Raw genomic sequence first — 15,961 nt, 5'->3', positions numbered from 1 at the left:
GACCTTTCCATTTGGCTATTATTTCCTCCCTAAGGAGCTTACACGTGAAAATGAGAACAGTGTCTTATTTATCTTCCAATCTCCATTGTGCAATTTCTCACTCACTCTCTTATATAGAACATTACACATCGTATTTAGAGGCTGAATAAATCATTAAGTGGGTACTATCAGTGGGCCCGTGGAATTGACTTACGTGAGTGAAAGCCGTATAAAAGGCTCTTAATAAATATTAAATGTTGTCAATTCTCAATTATTCATGAGTATATTATTCACATTATAGCTGTAGTATGACTTTAAAGGTCATATTTACATAATGAATGATTCTGCTTGATGAAGCCTTTAGTTGACATAAATAGGTTCTTAGTTTGTGTCCATCTGAAGATTAGAAGTGAAACCTCTGTAAATCAGTTTTATTATTTAATTACCACCAGTTCCCCTTTACTATCTTAGTCAAAGGCTTATTAGCTACTTTGCCTAAATCTGAAAGCTGATACTGATCATCCTCAGTATTTAATGGGGGAGCATAGAAAGAGCCGATCTGGAGATTAGAATCCAAAAGGTCAAGAGTTTTCCATTCCCTCTTGCATCAGATCTTCATAGTGGAGTTTTGTTAATTTGTGAATTAAATTACTTGGTTAATCCAGAAAGCTTCCTGATGACAACAAAGACCTTTTGGTAGGGAGAAATTCTGCCTCTTTGTGTTCATTCTCTCTCCACCACCACCCCAACCCTTCCTTGGCATTTGAAATACACTGTGCAATTTTATAATCAATAAAATCATAAAAATATGGCTTTCACTAAGGATATGAGCATAGATTAAGGTGCAGGATTTCAAAGAAGGATGGGTTAGTTGATGGGTTTATTTTTAAGCCTTACATAAAACTACAGGCAGAAAGAGATTGAATTTTATTGAAATTCACACTGTACAGTGAGTACAGAAAATTACAGGGGATGCAAGATATAATTTAATAATACATAATTACTATTTTGAAATTAAGAAAGCAAATATGAAAGCATTAGCTTACCCACCAGGACTTGCAATAATGTTTGCCTAGCAGTGATCTCTGTGGACAGATTTTGGAAATTGTCAGCGATTTTATTCAGTCTGTCAGCGTTTGCAGCGGCAAGGATTGGGATTTATTTGATAAAGTCATGATAGACAAAACCTTTTGTACACATTAGCATGACAGTGTGCATAAAATACAGTAGAAACTGCATTCAATTATAATATATTTTACACCAAAAGAATTAATCATTTAGGAAAGGAAGCAAGAAATGAATTAGATGACTTACCAATATTTCTGCTTTTTTTTTTTTTGCAATTTCCAAGATAGGTAATTTGTTTATATTTACTTTAAAAATGTCTAGTAGGCAAAGAATATGACTGAAGGAAACATTAACTCTAAAAAGCTAAATGAATGTGTCCAAATAGAACACTAGGAAGAAGGCAGTCACTTGAATTATGATAGTCTGGCACCAACTGTTTTCAAATACTCAAGTTTTAAAAGTATATGTGTGCTAGGAAGTCTTTACTTAAAAAAAGATTAGAGTCTTTTTTATCAGGTGGGAATGCAGTCAGCTGTGGGTAGCAGTAAACTACCAGCAGTTTAACCATCTAAGAGTTTGTCTGGTACAAAGGATGTTGGAGGTAGCAGCCCAGGGCTAGCACAGTGGTCCTGTGATGTCTTCAAATGCATGCTTCAAATGCATGCTTTCCTTTATGCTCTTCTCAGCCATCCTTAGCACATTATCTCACCCTGTGCTTGTTCTTTCATGATCACATGTGGTATGGACTACTGCATTGCACCCTCATTCTGAGCAAAGAAAAGAAATAGATGGGGAGCAGGAAGGGGTGGCGTCTGTATCAGGGAAGTCAGGCTTCCTGGGAATCCTGGGCTTGGATCTCAAGGGAGACTGAAGAGCTTGGGCTTTTTAACTGGACTTATTTTAGGGTGAAGAGTTGGGCTTGTATAAATGAGAATGAAGTGGAGACTGGGTTTGGATGTATAGACAATAGTATCTGCCACAGTCTTATATGTCAGAGCTAAAGTTGATGAGATTGGAAAAACAATTAGCTGATGAGAGATGAAAAGCAATATATCTCAACAGACAATTTACTAGGAAAAATAGGTTTTTGTGTCTAGTGTCCATGATTGGTGATGAGAAAAATGAAATGAGTGTTTTCAAATATAAAATCAGATGATATTACCTGTATATAATTATGTTAAGGGTCTAATGCCAAAAAAGAAACAAGCTAAATGTAGATTGCTGCTGCTGCTGCTAAGTCGCTTCAGTCATGTCCGACTCTGTGCGACCCCATAGACGGCAGCCCACCAGGCTCCCCCGTCCCTGGGATTCTCCAGGCAAGAACACTGGAGTGGGTTGCCATTGCCTTCTCCAGTAAATGTAGATTAGTTACAAGTTATTCTCTTATGCACTGTCAAGACCTCCTTTGTTTCATAGACAAATAGTCTAGCATATTTCACACAAAGCCTCTGTGGCACGTGACTAAAATCATTGAACTAGAGCCTCTCTGATCTTTAGTTCAAAATGATCCTGGTTTTATCGAGCAGAGTGGACATCAAACTCTGAAAGCAGCAGAAAATACCAAACACACAGAGTTGGTAGCAATTTATAGCTGACACAGAAATGAAAGAGGAGAATGAGGTAACTCTCTAATTAATGGCTGCCTCCATTCCGCCTGTGGTCTGAAATAGCTTGATAGATAGATCTCAGAGTTGTAGCTAGTTTAAATGATAAATATTTCAATTCTCCACTCTTCCATGGGTGTGTAAATAGAGTCTGAAAATAAAAGTTTGTAATCAGAGTAGTAGTATTTTTAAAACTGGAAAAGCAACGTGCCTGTCTCAACCAGTAGCTAATATTATTAAACAAAATATCTGTATTCTGTGTTTTTTAATTCCCCTGGTTTTGAGGCAGAAATAGAATTTGTACACAGCCAGAATGCTACCTCTTGTTATCTAGGCTTTATCAACCATTGCACCTATTAGAGCTCCACCCTTGCTTCTTACTCTGCTTCTTTTCTCAATGGTAAGGACTTTTACTTCTTTCCTCTGTGCTCCCGCTCATTTGTTCGACTTTAACTGAAGACAGATTACAATACTTGGTTTGTGATATCACTTGGATTAGAAACTATCAGATCAGATCAGTCGCTCAGTCGTGTCCGACTCTTCGAGACCCCATGAATCGCAGCACGCCAGGCCTCCCTGTCCATCACCAACTCCCGGAGTTCACCCAGACTCACGTCCATCGAGTCAGTGATGCCATCCAGCCATCTCATCCTCTGTCGTCCCCTTCTCCTCCTGCCCCCAAACCCTCTCAGCATCAGAGTCTTTTCCAATGAGTCAACTCTTTGCATGAGGTGGCCAAAGTACTGGAGTTTCAGCTTTACCATCATTCCTTCCAAGGAAATCCCAGGGCTGATCTCCTTCAGAATGGACTGGTTGGATCTCCTTGCAGTCCAAGGGACTCTCAAGAGTCTTCTCCAACACCACAGTTCAAAAGCATCAACTCTTCGGTGCTCAGCCTTCTTCACAGTCCAACTCTCACATCCATACATGACCATAGGAAAAACCATAGCCTTGACTAGACGAACTTTTGTTGGCAAAGTCATGTCTCTGCTTTTGAATATGCTATCTAGGTTGGTCATAACTTTCCTTCCAAGGAGTAAGCGTCTTTTAATTTCATGGATGCAGTCACCATCTGTAGTGATTTTGGAGCCCAGAAAAATAAAGTCTGACACCGTTTCCACTGTTTCCCCATCTATTTCCCATGAAGTGGTGGGACCGGATGCCATGATCTTTGTTTTCTGAATGTTGAGCTTTAAGCCAACTTTTTCACTCTCCACTTTCACTTTCATCAAGAGGCTTTTGAGTTCCTTTTCACTTTCTGCCATAAGGGTGGTGTCATCTGCATATCTGAGGTTATTGATATTTCTCCCGGCAATCTTGATTCCAATTTGTGTTTCTTCCAGTCCGGCGTTTCTCATGATGTACTCTGCATATAAGTTAAATAAACAGGGTGACAATATACAGCCTTGACGTACTCCTTTTCCTATTTGGAACCAGTCTGTTGTTCCATGTCCAGTTCTAACTGTTGCTTCCTGACCTGCATACAAATTTCTCAAGAGGCAGGTCAGGTGGTCTGGTATTCCCATCTCTTTCAGAATTTTCCACAGTTTATTGTGATCCACACAGTCAAAGGCTTTGGCATGGTCAAATATACTATGTCAAATATACATAGTCAAATATACTAAATACTAATATATAGTTAGAAACTATATAGTAGAGCAAGTTTCACTCTAAATGTTGACTGGCTTCGAATCTGCTCATTCCATAATCTTTGGAGTGTTTCTTACGTATCAGGATTGTCCTAAGTGCTAGGGGTGTGAAGATGAAGGATTTCTGGTTTTAGCCATCTGAGGGCTTAAGAATCGACCTTCTGTTTGGGGGCTTCAACTGCAATTGTGTATGAAAGACTGCATTATGAAGATGTTTGATCTTTGAATAGGTCTCATGGGGTATGGCAATGGCACCCCACTCCAGTACTCTTGCCTGGAAAATCCCATGGATGGAGGAGCCTGGTAGGCTGCAGTCCATGGGGTCACTAGGAGTCAGACACGACTCAGCGACTTCACTTTGACTTTTCACTTTCATGCATTGGAGGAGGAAATGGCAACCCACTCCAGTGTTCTTGCCTGGAGAATCCCATGGACAGAGGAGCCTGGTGGGCTGCCTTCTATGGGGTGTCATAGAGTTGGACACGACTAAAGCAACTTAGCAACAGCAGCAGCATATGGTATGGGGGTTTCCCATGTGGCACTAGTGTGAAGAAACCCACCTGTCAATGTAGGAGACTCAAGGAACATGGGTTCAATCCCTGGGTCTAGAAGATCCCCTGGAGTAGGAAATGGCAACCCACTGCAGTATTTTTGCCTGGAGAATCCCATGGACAGAGGAGCCTGGTTGACTATAGTCCATAGGGTTGCAAAGAATCAGACACAGCTGAAGCAACTTAGCACACACACACGGGCATGAGCTTCCCAGGTGGCTCTAGTGGTACAAAGCCCACCTGCCAATGCAGGAGATGGAAAAGATGTGGGTTTGATCCCTAGGTTGGAAAGATCTCCTGGAGGAGGGCATGGCAACCCACTCCAGTATTTTTGCCTAGAGAATCCCGAGGGCAGAGCCATAGGGTCAAAAAGAGTCAGACACAACTGAAGCAACTTAGCACGCACAGGGCATAGTGAATTGGTCTCATGGCAGTGCCCCCATGCCCAGAGAAGTAAATATTGGTGTTTTACATTAGTTTGTAGAGGACATAAAGTCCAATGTTTTCTGTCTCTCATCTGAAGAAGTAAATTTCTTGTCATTAACTTTGCTTCTGTTCATGCTTGCAAGGTAGCTACTTCTTTTTTCCTCCATTGAGAATCTGGCCATTATTCCCCACCATATCTGAAAGGGTACTTCTGTAGTTACTGGACATTACCAGACATAATTCTGTTTTTCTCATGGTGGGATATGAATAGTCTAGAATCTAGAAAAGTCTTGCAAAGCATTCCTTTGTTTTTCTGCTTGGTGGGGCTTATATTCCACACAGAATCTCCTTTTTATTGTGTATCCCTAGAGCAATGCTCCAACCTCATCCTTATTTAGAATGGAATAAATATAAGACATAGTGTCTTCTGATAAAATTGCTAGTTCATATTATTTTCCGATAGTTTATATTAATGCATATCCCATTAGTGCACTGTCTTTGTTAAGATATCGCCCACTCCTCCATCAGGGTAAAGAAGACACAGAACTCTACCACACATAAATAATTAACAAATTTTATTTTGAAGCCCTGAAGTATATTACCAGTGTATATGATTTAGGGTTGGCTGATGTTTGCAACAGAAATATACAGAGGCTCAAACACAAGAGATTAAGTCATGACTTCATCTCTCCAGTCATTTAGGGACTTGGCTGACAGTGTTAGTTGCTCAATCATGTCTGACTCTTGGTGACCCCATGGACTGTAGCCTGCCAGGCTCCTCTGTCCATGGGATTCTCTAAGCAAGAGTACTGGAGTGGGTTACTATTTCCTTCTCCAGGGAATCTTCCCAACCCAGGAATTGAATCTTTATTATCTGAGCCACCCAGGGAAGTCCAGGGACTAGACTGGTGGAGGCTTTACCATCTTTAATACCTGATTTCCAAGGTTGACCTCGGAGACATTACCATTTCAGACAGCCAGAAGGGAAAAAGCACAAAGGGGTCTGGATAAAAATCTATCATGTGATTATACCTAATTGTAAGAGAGACTGGGAAATGAAATATGGCATGTGCCAAAAAAGAGAAGGGTTTTGATGAGGAGTCAACAGTATAATCCCTTTTACAATGACCAAGTAGCTAAAAATCAGATTAGAAGTGATTGTACTGGAACCTGATCTTTTGACAAGCCCATATTTTCATCAAACCTGTACATTGTTCAAGTTAACAAACCTCCCAGAATTTCAAGTACCTACTAAGTAGACTTGCACACAATGTTGTATATAAAGTTACTTTCTCCAAAGTTGAATTTTTAGTCCAAAACCAGACTATAATAGAATGAAGCAGATCATTCTAAGGTAATATTAGGATATGTATTTGTATCTCTCTATATATAATCTGTGTGTGTGTGTGTGTGTATATATATATATATAAATCTGTATATATACACAAATATTACTCCAGGATCAATGATGATACTCTTTTTCTGAAAAAGAATGTTACAGGAGGTAAATGGCCTCTGTAAGACATAGTGAAGACCTGAAAAATACACTTGGTATTTTTAGGTGCTGCTAGGTCGCTTCAGTTGTGTCCGACTCTGTGCGACCCCATAGACGGCGGCCCACCAGGCTCCCCCGTCCCCGGGATTCTCCAGGCAAGAACACTGGAGTGGGTTGCCATTTCCTTCTCCAATGTGTGAAAGGGAAAAGTGAAAGTGAAGTCGCTCAGTCGTGTCTGACTCTTTGTGACCCCATGGTCTGCAACCTACCAGGCTCCTCCCTCCATGGGATTTTCCAGGCAAGAGTACTGGAGTGGGGTGCCATTGCCTTCTCCTTTTTAGGTGCAGTGCTTTGTAAATGTAAGATCTGTTCTAAATCTTCTGATCTTATTTTCTTTCCTAAATTCATTGGCTGCCGTCTGGATTTAGAAAAAGCATCACAGTGTCATTATACCTCCTAGAAACTCATTTATCTCCTGTCAGGATTCATTTTTCTTTGAACTGTGTATGAAAGCATAATCTATGTGCTATGCTAAAATTATACATATTTTAAGTATCCAGCAACTTGAACTTCCTTGCTTATGTAACCAGATCTCAGATTAAGAAATAGAAGGGGGAAAGTCTCCAGATTAGAGTAAGCTCTAATCTCCTTTCCTTCTCTCTTCCAGTTACTACTTCCTCTTTCACTGGTGGTCTCTATCCTTGGTTTCAACAGAGTAGACTAATTTTGCCTCTTTTTGTACTTTTTGTAGATGGAACCATGCAATATATACTTGGTTTTGTAACTGCCTCCTTTTGTTCCACATTAGTTTGTACAGTCACTCATTTCTATTATGGAAATAGACTATCGTTTACTCTGTTGTTGATGACATTTGCATAGTTTATAGACTGGGACTATCACACATACTGCTGCTATAAACATTCTAGTTCATACCCTTTGGATAAAATATGTACATATTTTTGTTGCATTAACTAGGAGTTAAATTCCAATTTTACAGGATATGAATAAATTCAACTTAAAAAAAATACTGCCAGTTTTCCATAGATGCTGGGGATTAATTTTTAATTAAAAAAATAGAGGCCAAAATTTGCATTGAAGTGAAACTCAACTCATATCTCCACTTTCCAGACATGTAAGCTCTCTTCTCAATGAGAACCTCTCCCAGGGCACTATAGACAATCTCCAAATAGGAAGTGATGAGAACAACTAATTAATGATAGTTATGTGATTTTTGCTAAGTATTCTATTAGTATTATATGTATCGGCTTGAAATACAAGTAATTTTGTGTCAGTGATTTTACCATATTTATTCTGAATATTGCAATAACCTCAAATAATGATCTAGTTCATGCTGTATTTTCCTCCTGTTCCATCAGCAAGTTGTTCATGATCTAAAAATGCATTAATTAACATTTAATGCTGTATCTTTTTCCCAGAACTTTTGTTATGTTTTTTTGCTTTATGCAACTTATTTTTTCTAAGGCCTTTATAAGATGCTAAATTATTAATTGAATTATGACTTGCTTACTTTGAAGAATAACTCTTCTTGTACTTTTCCTGTTAAAATTGTATCTGTGTAGTATGATATATCTACAGAATTTTAGATGTCCAAATACTTCTTATTTTATTTTGATTATATTAGGTAGACTTATATAAGGAAACAAACTATTCGGATACTACATCCCTCTGAAGAATGTGAGATATATTGAATTTTCCACATTTGCCTTCATATGTATTTTCCTAGTGTAAAAACAGAGGGAAAAAAACACATAAATCACTGTATTAGTGATTTTGCTAGTAAACATATGTGGTATAGGCTTGTGATTCTTGACCTTTGCATTTTTAAATACTGATTTAAAAAATTCAGTGACATATTAGGTTTCCTATTTATGATTTGCCAAGTGAGGTCATGTTTTTCTGCATTTTTAAAAATTATGAAAGTATGATAAAACATTTACAAGAGACTTGGAAAATACATAGCAAAGTTTCATATACTTCTATATATTAAAATTATTTTTAAGTAAATTATGATTTTTAGTTGGAATTTTAAAACCTTGTATATATTATACTGTACTATATTTGTCCCAGGTGGTCTTTTCCCCCCAAAGTGTTAGTAATCTATAATAACACTATTAATAACAGTCTGAGTATGAAAACTGGAGGCCAAATGATTCAGAAAACCCAGCTATATGATGACACCAACAGCAAGGTGTTAATCTGTGGTACCACGTGCAGAAAGAACAGCTTGTTTGTGCCCCATGAGGTTCAGTGTAAAGCTTCTTATCATAGTGCATTTGAGTACTTCAAATAGGAGAAAGGGAAAGAGAAATGTTGGAGTAGAAAGTTTTCTCCTTTGGGCCTCCCAGGAAAAATGCTGTGGGGAAATTTCAGTTAGTAACTTTGCTGTTGTTTATTTTTGTTTTTGACTGTGCTGCACAGCTTGCAGGATCTTATTAACAGTTCTCTCACCTGGGACTGAACTCTTGAACTTGGGCCACAGCAGTGAAAGCACAGAGTCCTAACCACTGGACTGCCAGGAAATTCTCTGGGTTAATAATCTTGAAATCAAACCAAAACCTTTTTTTTTTTTTTCAGATTACATTGGTGAGGGCAGAAGAAGAGGGTGAGAGCGTATTAATTATATCATGCTTTTTATTGTATTACATTTTATAGCATGTTGATTTTAACATGAATTTGAGTCAGGATGGCACCCCACTCCAGTACTCTTGCTTGGAAAATCCCATGGACGGAGGAGCCTGGAAGGCTTGCAGTCCATGGGGTCGCTAAGAGTCGGACACGACTGAGCGACTTCACTTTCACTTTTCCCTTTCATGCATTGGAGAAGGAAATGGCAACCCACTCCAGTGTTCTTGCCTGGAGAATCCCAGGGACGAGGGAGCCTGATGGGCCGCCGTCTATGGGGTCGCACAGAGTCGGACATGACTGAAGTGGCTTAGCGTAGCACAGCATAGATCTAGACTCAAGTTCTAGTTTCATCTATCACAAACCGTGGGATCTTGGACAAGGCACTTCATGTGTCTCTGCATCAGTTTCCCGTCTATCATATGAGGATAATGGAGTCATTGACTATGGATTAAGTGAAATAAGACCTACAATACCAATATAAATTGACTCAATGCCTAGTGAAATGCTATTATTAATTGCTTACATCTGTGAGGACAAAGTAAAAAGAAGAAATTATACAAAGATTCTACTTCAATGGAGCTAATGGTAGTCTTTTAAATTGCTGTTTCTTCTCTTCTTTCCAGTGTATTATTGTTGATGTTGTTAATAGCTACCAGATATGAAGAGCCTAATATAGGTCAGATGGGCTTCCTTGGTGGCTCAGGCAGTAAACAATCTGCCTGCAGAGCGGGAGACCCGGGTTTGATCCCTGGGTCAGGAAGATCCCATGGAGATGGGAATGGCAGCCCACTCCAGTCTTCTTGCCTGGAGAATTCCATGGACAGAGGAGCCTAGTGGGCTACAGTCCATGGGGTTGCAAAGAGTCAGACACGACTGAGCGGCTTAACACTTTCACTTTCTTTTCACTCCTCTTCTTTCCAGGGTATTATTGTTGATGCTGTAGTTGTTGTTAGCTATCAGATATTGAGAACCTACTATAAGCCAGATACATAGGATACATTATTCTCTTAATTCTCAACTCTGACTAGGTCTTATTTAATTCCGTGTTACTGATGAGTGAATGAGACTCAGAGAGATTAAGAAGCTTTTCCAGCTTAACATAACTAGTTGATAACAGAGCCAGGACTTTCAGCAGGCTGTGGGACTTTAAACCCATGCTCTATCTATTCAGTTAATAGCTATTCCAGGATCCCAACCTGACTTCTTTTCCTTTTAGTTTGTTTGTTTATGCTCTAACAACTGATTTGAAGCAAGTTTTCTGACTTGGGTAGATCCCGAAATCTTTGCTCTTGAGGAAAGAGGAATTGTAATTGTCTCATTAGTATTTTTTTTCTTTTCTTCAGGAATGTAATCAAACATCAGATGAAAACTTCCTTTTAATATAAGTGAATAAACAAGCCTGCACATTTTATTTTGCCTGAGGCATATAGCTGGGAGAGTATTTCCGATTTTAAGAAATCAACATATGCTCAACCACCTATTTCCATTTAAGTTGATAGGAGCTGAGACTTGTGAATTATGTTTCATTGTTCATTTCCAGCATTATTGGACTGCTTGACCCTAGGGTAGAATGCTTTGTTTTGCTTTGGATGCCCCCTAAATAGGTGTCCCTAAGCAAAAATGTCAAAGGACAATTTTTGGATTAATCTCAGTAAAGTCAGCAAAGATCATTTTAGGAAAGAACAACTCTAAAATTGTAGAACTACTTTTAGTATCTTATCAGTTATTTTCTTGAACCCTCCATGATGGCATTTATCACACATCATGATGGCATTTATCACACATTACTCGTTGCCTTATGTCTTATCTTCCTCTTTCACTGGTTGATCGATTCCATGGGGATGAGAACATGTTTTGTTCTTCTTTATTTATCAGTTATTGGCTCATTTCCTGGGATACAGCAGACACTCAGGGTTGTTGTTCAGTTGCTCAATCATGTCCAACTTTGCAACCCCATGGACTGCAGCACACCATGCTTCCCAGTCCTTCACCATGAGCTTGCCCAAACTCAGGTCCATTGAGTCAGTGATGCCATCCAACCATCTCATCCTCTGTCATCTCTTTCTCTTCCTACCTTCAATCTTTCCCAGCATCAGGGTCTTTTCTAATGAGTTGGCTCTTTGCATCAGGTGGCTGAAGTATTGGAGCTTCAGCTGCAGCATCAATCCTTCCAGTGAATATTCAGTACTTATTTCCTTCAGGATTGACTGGTCAGATCTCCTGCAGTCCAAGGGACTCTCCAGAATCTTCTCCAACACCACAGCTCAAAAGCATCAATTCTTTGGCATTCAGCCTTCTTTATGGTCCAACTCTCATATCCATATATGACTACTGGGAGAACCATAGGTTTGACTATGTGGGCCTTTGTTGGCGAAGTAATGTCTCTGCTGTTTAATATACCATCTAGGTTTGTCATAGCTTTTCTTCCAAGTAGCAAAGCATCTTTTAATTTCATGGCTGCACTCATCATCTGCAGTGATTTTGGAGCCCAAGAACATAAAGTCTGTCCCTGTTTCCATTGTTTCCCCATCTATTTGCCCTGAAGTGATGGGACTGGATGCCATTATCTTCATTTTTTGAATGTTGAAAAGCCAGCCTTTTCACTTTCCAGATATTCAATACGTTTGTTAAATTAATTGATTAATGAATTGATATTATATAGTGATATAAATGATCTATAATCAAAATTTATTTTATTTATATATGAGGTTACGTATGTGTCTTTATGAGTAAAGATAATTTTATCTTCATATCATTGAAAAGTTATATTATTTGTCTTGCATGTTTTTTCCTTTAGCTAAATTTACATCAACATTGAATTGATAAATAAAATGATGCTGTGTTCTGTAGGTAGATTGTGTGCTTATGACAATGTATTTCAAGCTATGATTCATATAAAAATTGGATAAAAGATAAATATGATTACTGTGTCCCCATATCATCTAATGTCTGAAATTCATTTTAAAAATGGAAGCATTGGGAATGTAAGAAGCATTTAACATTTAATAGCATTTAACTTATAAAGTATTTGTTGAAAAAACATTAATTTTAGATATAATATATTTTTGAAGAATAGGTGTGGGTAGGAAGAAGGGAATGCTAGTTGCCTTTTAATGAATTATTTCATTTAATCCTTGTTAGGAGACTTTAGGATGGTCTTAACCATTTTATGGAGATTCGGAGAAGTTTACTAAGATGCTCTTGGGTTGGAAGTGAATTCTAATCAAAATCTTCCTGTTTCTAAATAAATAAGTCTTTTAGGGACTGTATTATAGATTTAGATAGATGGATAGTGATATAAAATTTAAAAAACAACTAACTTTGATGTTTCTGGAAGTATATAATTGTTTCCTGAATCCAAAAGTTCCCAGTGAAAATTAAGACAATATAACTTCTCATGATTTAAACACTTATCATGTAAATGTCAACTTCTTTCTCAAATAACATTTACAATTAGATTTATTGTTAACATTGACAGAGAACCAGGGCTGTATATCAACTTTACATGCACTGTATCTTATTGATCATAATTGTCATATTTGCAAGCTGACAAGAAGAGTTTTCTCCCAAGTGAATATCTCCTGTTTTGGGCAATGAATCTTAACTCCTCCAGAAAGTGATTTTTGCTGTTTTGCTTACTCTTACTTCTTAACATTTCAAGAGTTCTTGATGTGTCTTTAAAAACAAAAACAAAAAACAATTCAGCAGATAATCACTGAGCATCGAATATCTACAGGGTGTCGATGTGGTGGGCATGGCCCATTCGTGACTAAGACACTGCTCCACGATATGGACCAGCCCTTCTAGTCCAGATGCAAACAAAACTTTGGGAAAGAAACAAGTGATTGTTAAACAGAGTGGAGAATACAAAAGCTACCAACTGTGTGAGAGTTCACACTGGTCCAAAGGGATGACTGAGCAGCTCTGCCTGAAGTGGGGATGTGTAAATGGGTATTTATTCCACCAGACCAACCAGGTGAGAAGGTAAATTCCAGGAACAATGTATACAAAGGTGATGATGAGAGAGGAAGGGCAGCAGGAAAAGTCTTGGAGAGGTAGTCATATTCCTAAAGTATCATTAAGATTTTTAAGACAGCTGTTATTGAGCATCCAATTATAGGGATGAGAAAATGAGACTCAAAAATGCCCAATGTGATAAGAGTAACAAGAACCAGTGCTAGGTTTGATGTGAGTTTGACTCAGCTTTTTAAACTCTACTTGGTAAGAGGTATTTACTATAATAGCATAATATATTTTTATTGCTCTTCAGCAAAAACACAACCTCAAGTGCACTAAAGTTCCAAGAATATAGCTGTGTTTGTGCAGTGAATTCTAGCAGTCCTTGGCATTCAGACAGATTCTCCCCAATATGAGAAATGTTGTGATGTGGCTAGCACGTCCCTACGTCACTACCTGATGGCACACTCACATCCACTGCCAGAGAAAGAGGGTTAGAAAACAGACATACGCCCCCAAGCCATTTAGGGTATCCACTGACCTCCTGGCTTCAAAATTTGCACTTTTAATTATGTATGTGTGTGTGTGCTTAGTCCCTCAGTCCTGTCTGACTCTACAATGCCATGGACTGTGTAGCCTGCCGGGCTCCACTGTTCATGGGATTCTCCAGGCAAGAATACTGGAGTGGGTGGCCATTCCCTTCTCCAGAGGATATTCCTGACTCAGGGATCGAACCTGGGTCTCCTGCATTGCAGGCAGATTCTTTACTGCCTGAGCCACCAAGGAAGCCCCCTTTAATTATGTGTGTAACCAAATACAGATGAACAAAGATATTTACTTTCTAACCAACATCCATTCAGTTTCCTGTCTTCTTTAAATCATCTTTCCTCACTCTATGAGAATAATTGAAATCTTCTTGATGAAGTGATCCTGAAATTTTATATTCTATGGATTGATTTCCTATGTCTAAATAATCCTTGAAGTAGCCACTGATGTTTGGGATTTTCCAAATATAGAAACCTCCATCCTAGGGGGATTGTAACATCCCAGCCTGCTACCTCCAGGATTAATTAGCTGGGAAACTCAGCCAACAAGCTACTCTGGAGCCATATTCAGGTGGGTCTTAGAAGGCTCAAGGATAATCAAATGTTATCGCCTGTTTCCCTGTCCCTTGAGCTTTTTTTAAAATTCCCAGTGAGGTCTAAAGTGGGGCTTCCCAGGTGGCGCTCGTGGTAAAGAACCCACCTGCAAGTTCAGGAGACATAAGAGATGCAGGTTCAATCCCTGAGTTGGTAAGATCCCCTGGAGGAGAGCATAGCAACCTACTTCTCTCTTGCCTGGAGAATCCTGTGGACAGAGGAGCCTGTTGGACTACATGACTGAAGCAACTTAGCGCGCACACACACAAGGACTAAAGGAACTTAAAAAGCATGGCTGGGAGGGTGCCCCTTTAAATCTATGACTTTATGCTAGATGAGATGAAAGCAAAAGACAAAACCTGATGGTATACTGTATGACATGGATTTTAGCTCTTCTCACCCTCCTCTAAATAAAATTATTTCATAGAACTAACTGCAAGAAGAAAAGTTAATCAGTGGCTTTTGCTTTCCCTGAAAGCACTTTTCCAAACCTAGCTGCCATGTCAAATGCATGCAATATTATTTTGAACAGTTATTTAAGTGGATCTCAAAATGCGTCTTCAAAGGAAGTGTTCGAATATTTTCCACTATGACAACTCACATGGGTATTTTGAATCTAGCATAAAGCATATTGCTCAAATACACTCATGTATGTCCTGCAAAGAACAATGCATCTATACCCCAGTCATCTATACCTATTAACATGTAAATAGTCAGTCTTATACATCAGAACTTTTATTTTCCTCTCTATGGGATTCCTACATCTTTATGTATCCAAATTAGTTAAGAGATATTTCCTAGGAATGTAATAATGGTCCATATTTATCCAGTATTTATTTTGGGCTCAGCTCTGGATTAAATTCTGTATGTACAATATCACATTTAGTCTTCACAACACTCTATGAGGTATTTACTTTCCTCTTCTTGTAAGGGTAGGAACACATGTTTAGATATTTAAGTAATATGCCCACATTCACACAGGTGGTCATGGGAAAACAGGAGAACCCAGGAGATTTAAGCCGATGTTTTATTATTGTTGTTCAGTCGCTAAGTCCTGTCTGACTTTTTGTGACCTCATGGACTATAGTATAGCATGCCAGGTAGCATGCCAGGCTCCTCTGTCCTCTACTTTCTCCCAGAGTTTGCTCAAATTCATGTTTGCTGGGTCAGTGGTGCTGTCGAACCATCTCATCCTCTGCTGTCCTCTTCTCTTTTTGCTTGCAGTCTTTCCCTGCATCAGAAATTTTTCAATGAGTCAGCTCTTCACATCAAGTATTGGAGCTTCAACTTCAGCTACAGTTCTTCCAGTGATGATTCAGGTTGATTTCCTTTAGGATTGACTGGTGTGATCTCCTTGCAGTCCAAGGGATTCTCAAAAGAGTCTTCTTTAACACCACAGCTCAAAAGCATCAATTCTTTGGCATTCAGCCTTCTTTATGGTCCAGCT

General features: G+C 38.8%; 1 protein-coding gene across 12 annotated transcripts in view; it reads left to right on the top strand.

Moving 5' to 3' along the window:
- The window catches only part of PDE4D (phosphodiesterase 4D), a 1,650,639-nt gene that overhangs the window by 869,546 nt on the left and 765,132 nt on the right, over positions 1 to 15,961 (top strand). The gene's annotated exons all lie outside the window — the stretch shown is intronic.

Source organism: Bos grunniens, chromosome 20 (genome assembly GCF_055505025.1).
Source record: "Bos grunniens cultivar Pamir isolate PY7600 chromosome 20, Bosgru_T2T1.0, whole genome shotgun sequence".
NCBI lineage: Eukaryota > Metazoa > Chordata > Mammalia > Artiodactyla > Bovidae > Bos > Bos grunniens.
The sequence above is the reverse complement of the archived record's forward strand: the minus strand, read 5'-3'. Positions and strand labels throughout refer to the sequence as shown.